This window comes from Zea mays, chromosome 1, assembly GCF_902167145.1.
Source record: "Zea mays cultivar B73 chromosome 1, Zm-B73-REFERENCE-NAM-5.0, whole genome shotgun sequence".
Classification (NCBI taxonomy): domain Eukaryota; kingdom Viridiplantae; phylum Streptophyta; class Magnoliopsida; order Poales; family Poaceae; genus Zea; species Zea mays.
Genome location: NC_050096.1, coordinates 77,237,151 through 77,245,618, shown reverse-complemented (window position 1 = coordinate 77,245,618; position 8,468 = coordinate 77,237,151). Strand labels below are relative to the sequence as shown.

General features: G+C 44.0%; 1 pseudogene; it reads right to left on the bottom strand.

The window, feature by feature from the left end:
• Positions 1-2,946: 2,946 nt before the first annotated feature.
• LOC118476015 (uncharacterized) lies at positions 2,947-4,276 on the bottom strand (annotated as a pseudogene).
• Positions 4,277-8,468: the final 4,192 nt, after the last annotated feature.

Genomic DNA, 8,468 nt, shown 5'->3' with positions numbered 1-8,468 from the left:
TGTTGATGATTGCTTCAACATCGATTAGTGGTCCAATTTGACGGTGATAGGCATTTTATCACCACCGACGAGTGGTATGATGCGACGATGACGACCAAATGATCTATGGTGGTTCATGCATACTCATCCATGATGAAATGAACATGCACCTAGTTTGCACCATATATTTATTAATTTATAGGACCTTAGTAACTTACTAAACACACCATACTATTATAATCATTAAATCTAGACATCATATCCACAAACAAGTTTACTTTCTACAATAACAATCCACACTAACAAATCAAGTGTGTGAGATGATGTACTAAAATAAGTTATCGTTTGATTACACTATACGGCTCTGCTCTCTACAAATTTGCATAACAAAAACAAGGTAGTTGTGCTTCTGCTAGAGGATGAGCATTGCTAGACCTAATCCTCGTTGTCGAATGGGTTTTTGGTTGGAAGCTTGAAGAAGCTATCCGCCGATGTGCTTGAAGTTGGATGAAGAAGGGGGTGAACAAGGAAGAAGGGCGGGTTTAGATGATAGTGGGCATGAACAATATATAAAACACTGAATGTGCCTCTTCAACTTCTACCAATGAAAGTAATAGTGATGAAAGGGTGTTAGTAGTAGGGACATTACTCAACAGTCATGAAGAATGTGGACTTCTAGTCCACCAAATGTTGTTTCAAGGATGGTGACTATAACAGGTATCGCAGGTGGTTCAACATATAATACGGTTGAGAAAAGAAACCTCAAGATCATTGTTTAACCAACAGGTCAGTCGTTGAACTTTTCTCCCTGTGTCATTTCCATAATTGTTGGTGAAAGAATTCCACCAACAGTAATATAGTAACTGGTGATGATAATAGGAGCAGTGGTGGCTCGGTCTGTAATAGTGTTGGATCTCTCCACCCTGTAGTAATAGGAGGGTGTGAAAGGTTCGTGTCCGTGCGCCACCACCTAGGGTGTTGAGGTTTTGCACATCTATTATTATGCGATGGGGCCATGCATTGATGCTATAGAGAGACAGAGACGGAGAGAGAGAGAGAGAGTTTTGGAGTAGAATGACTGGCAGAATTTATTTCACCTCTTATTGGTTTGAATATTTTTATCGAAGATGCATCTTTTATGAAGATTGTCTTTTAAATGAAAGTTAATATATGGATGATGGTTTGCCTATTTAGCCTATACTAGCATAAACCTCGTGCTAACACTCCGATCCAAGATAGGGAAGGGGAGGGATCGATGACGACGATGGTGTGAGAGGCGGGGTTGACGGCAATGTGGGGGAATCTGGGGCGGCGGGGTCATAGGGGAGAGGGAGGGATGATCCAAATAATATTATCCATTGGATTTGAGTAAGTGAGAGTTAGTTATCCAGTGATCTGAACCGTTGATTTTGATGGTGTCACTAGTATAAAAGAGCTCTAAGCCCACGGTGGGGTTTAATTTTTACATGTGGTTTCGTTTATCAGGCACCAGTGATATTCCTAGTGGTGGTTTCTTAAAAAACCGTCTATAGAAATATGATTTCTACATGCGGTTTTCATAAGGAACCATCTGTACAGATCGATTTCTACATGCGGTTTTCTTAAGAAATCGCCACTAAAAATCTTGTCTAGATTTTTTTTGAGTTTTTCAAATGATCTCGTATGAAAAAACCACCAACATAAAAGTTGTAGATCTCTAAAATTATGAAACTTTGTAGTTAATATTTTTTTAATTTGAAATCATTTTGGCTATAAAAATTTGCATCTAAATTTGTCAAATTTAAAATGCAAATTTTGCAAACGACCTCAATGGAAAAAGTACCAAAATAAAAGTTGTAGAACTTCAAAAGTTATGAAATTCAGTAGCTGATATTTTCTTATTTGAAATCATTTCGGCTCTCAAAAATTGCATATGAATTTGTCAAATTTAAAATGCAAATTTTGCAAACGACCTCTGATGGAAAAAGTACCAAAATAAAAGTTGTAGAACTTCAAAAGTTATGAAACTTTGTAGTTGATAACTTTTTAATTTGAATTCATTTACAACCTCAAATAGTCAATTTATACTCGGGTTGTTCTAATATGTGGGCAGCAAAACCGCAATATATACACGAAATAAGTCATAGGTGGAGCCTAATTAAAATAGTTTTTTGTTATTTTAAAACCCATTTTTTGTTTCCTAGAAAAGAATTTCTCTGCCGGTTTTATTACCTCGACTGCTAGTGAAAATCGATTTTTAATGGCGGTTCTCAGTTACTCGTCTATACAAATATTTTTAATGGCGGTTCTCAGTCCCCTACACTTAATTTTCTGAAAAACGATAGTATAAGGCCCTGTTTGGTTCCTTCAGTCACTAGACTAACTAAAGTTTAGTCGCTAAAGTACTCCGTTTGGTTCCAGTGACTAAACCGAACTAAAGAACATTAATTACTGTGAATAATGACTATATTGCCCCTATTAATTAGTGGATGTTTGCTGTAAAAAGAAAGTGGAGAGGACAAATAAGGTAAAAATTCTACTTTAGTCCCTTTTAGTCACCCCTTGGTGACTAAAGAACTAAAGTTTAGTCACTCCATTTTAGTCACCATGTTTACTTCTTTAGGGACTAAAAGTGACTAAACTTTAGTCACCCCAAACCAAACAAGGCCTAAATAGGTTTACATCCGCCTCTATAGAGTTTCTCTGTACTAGTGTGTTAAGTCCGGATGCAATTTATTTGGTGGATTTATTGGAGGTTATGAATGTTGGGGTGATTTGGTTGGTTAAGTTTTGTAAAGTTTAAACTGTTGGATGCTATAGAACCATACAGATATAAATTAAATTGGTGGATTATATAGTACAATATATCCACCTAAAATCATTTACACTAGGTATGTGCCCGTGCGTTGCTACGGTTTTTATATATCACACATGTTGATATTGTTTAAATGAGATCATTGTCCAAACACATTCCACACAAGGACCTAATAAGCTAGAAATGTGTAAACATCTTAACTTTGCTAGGAGAAGGAAACATAGCAATGAGAAAATTCAAGCTTTATGAGATTAGTGGTTAGCGAAGACTTTGAGCTTGTTTGTTGCTGCTCTTTGGTGGCATTGTCACATGGCGCTTCAACGGATTCATATGCTGCTGAAGAATCCGGTTGTGTAGTGGAAAATTGTCGCCGTCGGGAACCTCATCTCCTTGCCGGCAGCTGGATTGGAAGTTTGTTGGGCATCTGCATATAGCAACTAATGAACAAATTAAAAGGAACCATGTAGTCACATATAGCAACACATGTAACACTATATGAGATAAACAAGCATCAACTGTATTCAACAATAATCTATAGAGAACAAGACTTAAAAAGACTTGTGTTTAGACGGACTGAAAGCGATTACCAGATGGGTACATAGGAACATCGACTACCAGAACATATAGTGGAACAACGACTACCAGACTCAATGTAACGAGCAACACAGAATATTCAGACACAATTTCTATGATTTTTGCTGTATTCAGACACAAGTGTTGTAGATCATTCCATGGTGTACTAATTCATGGATGAACCTTACTGTCTAACAATTTCACACAACTTGATGTTGGTCTATCGGTAAAAACATACCAACTTCAAGCAAAATTCTACATAACTAAATCTCTACACCAAAATCAAAGTATAGAACTGAATGAAATATAAGTACCACATTTAAAATATCCTTACAACAATCTCAAAGTGTAGAGAACTATATGAAATATGTGTACCTTACCTTGCACCCGAGTTAGCAGTAGAAGTTGCCGAGGAGACCGCGCTCACCGGCAATGTCCAAGACGTTGAGAACCGGAAAGCAGAATAAAAGTCGTGGTAAGAAAACGTGTACATAATCAGCTTCAGAGATCTGAAATCAAGAACTGGAAAGCAAGTGAACGAGGCATGTTTTATATAAAATTGCACCCTAATTAACAAGCCCAAATGGCAAATATTCTTACTGGTGAATCCAAATAGTGACACCATGTTGATTGAAACAGAAACAACATAAGTTAAATCCGAAACGTTCCAAAAATATTTATTACATGGAAAGCATCCCTGTCGGGTGATTCCAAACTGCTAGTACTATGTTGAATCCAAGACCTTGAGAACAATAGAAACAACAGTATCAAGAAAACAGTTAACGCACCTTAGTGATGTTTATTATTTCTGCACAGGCGAGATGGATGGGGGTGGGGTAATAACCATGCAGCAAGAGGAACACACATAACCAGAAAGCAAAAATTTACATTTCTAACACCTGAAAGAATACAGGTGGTGGTCTGTTTTCACTACAGTCTCTGTCTTCACTACTAAACAAGCAGTACCAGGGGCGGATTTGAACCTGGGACTGCTTGGGCTGCAGCCCCCGGTCGTGGTGCCGGCAACAAGGCGAGTATGCAGCAGCCAACAGAGAGTCACATGTTGGTGTAAGCAGGTCAAGACGCTAGACACACTGTCCTGCAGTGCACACTATAGGCTGCACTGCAAGCCATGACCCACGAGATACAAAAGAAAAAGCGTGGCAAGGGCTGGAGGATCGGTGTAGTCTGTAGTGTCATTTCAAGACTGTGCCTTGCCCTTTTTCTTTTCAATCGACGTCATTTATCTTCCCTCTAGAATCTAGACTTTATATAATTCTTAACTTGCTAAACATAGATTGCCTTTCACTAAGAGATTAAGTTTTATACTTTGGTATTTTGGATTGGTCAATTATTTGCTAGGTTAATTGATAAAATTATTTTTTAGTTTATAGGGATAGAATGGATAAATTTCTCATCAAGAACCAGAACAAAGATACTTTTAACACAACTCATTAGGGGTATGTTTTGAGTATTGTACTTTTTAACACAACTTATTAGTTATTTTCATACTTATTTGGTCTATATTAATTAGATCATTTAGTTATATCTAAATATTTTTAGCTTTATTTTAGTAGGCTAGTTGTAACGCCCTGAATTTGGGGGTAGAATTTTTTCTTCTTTTCTCTCACCAAATTCGGGCGTTACTCTCTTTTCTCTTTCCCCGTTTTGCTCCTTCTACCCAATTTCAAACCAGTATAGCGACAGGTATCCGTGTCATGTATAAACCAAAACCTAAGTATCATGGGTGTTGCATCATGCCGAAGCACATTTCTTTGTCTGATGTTGAGTGTTCGGCTCGTTCCGTTCCGGATTTCGATTCGCGATTTAATTCCGTTTAGTGGTCATGCACGTCGTGGGTTTTCGATCCGCGAAGTGGCCCGGCCCAACCCAGCCCGCCCCTGCCCGGCCCTGCGCGCCCCTGGCGCCCACACCCCCCCCCATGCGCCCCCTCCTCTCTCTCTCCCTCTCATTTGGATCTCCCGCGCAGCAACCTCCCCTCTCCCTCTTCCACCTCTCTCTCCCCGTGGTGCCCTAGGAATTGGAGACGGCGATCACCGGATTTTGGACCCCGAGGTGAGCTCCCCTCCCCTTCTCTTCTCTCTCTCTCCTCTTCTTCCTCCCCCGCGCGCGCCCCTCTTTTTTTCCTGCTCGCGCGCGCCCCTGCCCTTCCCCGCTCGCCGGCGGCGCGGCCGGCCCCGCCCGTCCCCTACCGCGGCGGCGACCCCGCCCCCGCCCCCGTCGGTGGCGCGACCCCGCCCCTCCCCGGCCCCGCGGCGGCGCTCCCCCGCCCCTCCCCGGCCCGCGGCGGCGATCCCGCCCGCCCCTGCTCGCCGGCGCGCGGCCCCCGGCTCGGCCCCGGTGCGGCCCCCGCCCCCTGCTCGCCCGGCTCGCCCCCCCGGTTCAACCGCCCCGACCCCGGCCCGACCGCCCCCGCTCTCGGCCTCGGCCGTGCCCTCGCCCGACCGTGTCCTCGCCCCGCTGTGCCTTGCTCGCGTCGCGTCGGCCCTCGGCGTGGCCTCGAGCTCGACCAAGCGTGCCTTCGGCGCGCGGCCTCGAGCTTGGCCAGCGCACGGCCCCGACACGTGCGCGACTCGTTCGCAGCACGTTAAGTGTGACTTTGCGCGCGCGCGTGTTCGCACAACGTTCTGGCGTAGCTCGTCGTGCTCGCGACACGATCGTCTACCCCCTAGCCTCGTCTACCCCCCCGTATCCTATATGCGCTAATCACGTTGTTTATATTAATAAGATAGGAGTCCAAATTTGGAAATTGGTTACGTTAGTTAATTTGTATAGCTAATCGTCTATCTTATTCAATGTTAATCTACTAAAAGTGGTCACGTTTACATTAGTGCATGTAGCTAATTCTTTTGTTAGAACCAATTGGAACTAGAACACGTGACGTCTAGATATTCACCAACCCGTAGTGTGTCTCGGGCATAAGCTTTAACTCTCGCGAGACCTTTTCTCATTTCTTTCTAACCATGGTAAATTCATCATCGTATGTGATATTCTATGCATATTTACTTTATTTTGTTCTCTTGTATGGTATACTGTTTGTTTCCTAATTTGAATGGATGGATGTATGTATGCTTGCAATCGCATAGAGAACGATCCGGTTGGAGAGCCCGAAGAACTCGCAGGAGAAGCCCCTGAGCAGCAGTCGGTTGGTGGAGGCAAGTGTCCTTTGACCTATCTCTGTCCTAATCATTCTTTAATTCACCTCCCGCATTACACATTTATACCTAAGGATTGACTAGCTTTAGTTATCCATGTCCTTGTTTACCTACTTGGGTCGGATTATTATTGGTTAGCTTTATGCTATTGCTCCACTCTAATCAATGAACATGATGAGAATTATTTATGATACGCTGTTTTCCCCTCTTTTATTAAGATGTTATACTTGTGACCTTCAAGGGGGCTCGAGCGGTTTCTCGAGTGCCTCTCTGTAAGGACCTGTTCTATGGATGACCGCCCGGGAAAACAGTGCAACCATGAGGGTGGAGTGGGACGCCCTTAGCTGAGTAATTAGAGGAACCGGGGTGTAGTTCGCTTAGCCGTTGTGCCGTCAATGGGGCTCGGTGTATGCGGCTCGCTCTGCCAAGGTTGATTTGTCCCTTGGGGAGGAGTGCGGTACATTTAGGAAACCTAACGGGCGGCTACAGCCTCGGGGAATCTTTGTAAAGGCTACGTAGTGATGCCCTGCTGGACCACCTAGGTAGTGGTCAATGGGGAGTAGCTCTCTCCGGGCAGAGAGGGAATCACGGCTTGTGGGTAAAGTGCACAACCTCTGCAGAGTGTTTGAAAACTGATATATCAGCCGTGCTCGCGGTTATGAGCGGCCAAGGGAGCTCCAATGATTAGTGGTACTTGATCAGAGACATTTTGGTTTACAGGTGACAATGAGACTGATGGTTTTGGTGATGACTATGGTGCTGGTAAGCGGTATTCTTTCCGTTTGGAAAGGGTACATCGGGCTAATAACTTGGGTTAATGCTAAAACCTGGCTTTCTATTAGTAAATAATAATCTGACCAACTAAAAGCAACTGCTTGACTTATCCCCACATAAAGCTAGTCCACTACAGCCAAATAGGATACTTGCTGAGTATGTTGATGTGTACTCACCCTTGCTCTACACACCAACCCCCCCCCCCAGGTTGTCAGCATTGCAACCACTGCTCGGGAGAAGATGAAGCTGTGGAAGGAGACTTCCAGGAGTTCCAGGACTACGACGAGTTCTAGGTGTGGGTTAGCGGCAACCCCCAGTTGGCTGCCTGTGAAGGCCGCGGTTATCTACGTTTCGTTTTCACACTTTGATTTATTGTAAGGACTATATGGATGTCTCAGACGCATGATGTAATCGACTATTATTTCCCTTTTAATACTATTTTGAGCACTGTGTGATGATGTCCATGTTATGTAACTGCTGTGTACGTGAATAACTGATCCTGGCACGTACATGGTTCGCATTCGGTTTACCTTCTAAAACCGGGTGTGACATAAGTGGTATCAAAGCCGTGCTGACTGTAGGACCGCTAACCTAGAGCAGAATGGTCGTTCTAAGAACTATAGACCTCTGTCCCTGCCTTGACTTTGGTACCCCTTCAAAAGTTGGTCATACCGACCAAACCTATGTTCTACTATATATTATACCTTGCTGAAAATTGTGTTTTATTCTAATCCTTCATTTATTCATGATTCATTATTTGCTGGTAATATTAATTCTGTTCTCACTCTTTTGCTTGCGGTGTCTTTTGTAGATGGCTCGACTTAGACACACTGCACGAAAGTCCGTCATCCCCTTCTTACCCTCCCGCCTTGCTGAGCGTCCGCTTCGCCGTCCCGTGGCCGGACAGTCCAGCCACTTGTAGAGACTGCACCACCGCCTGCATGAGGAGCAGGAACGTCGACGACAGGAGCAGCAGGGCTCTTCCTTCTCGCTCCAGCAGGAGATAGAGTCTGTGAGGAGCTTCTCTCCTGTGCTTCCCCTGGAGGCGCCCCCTGCACCACCAGTGGGCGCCCCAGCCTCTGGAGTAGCTGCTGGAGGAGATCCAGACGACGGAGGTGGTGACGACAGCCCGAGCCACGACACCGACTTCCCTGCTGACCATGAGCCGGAAG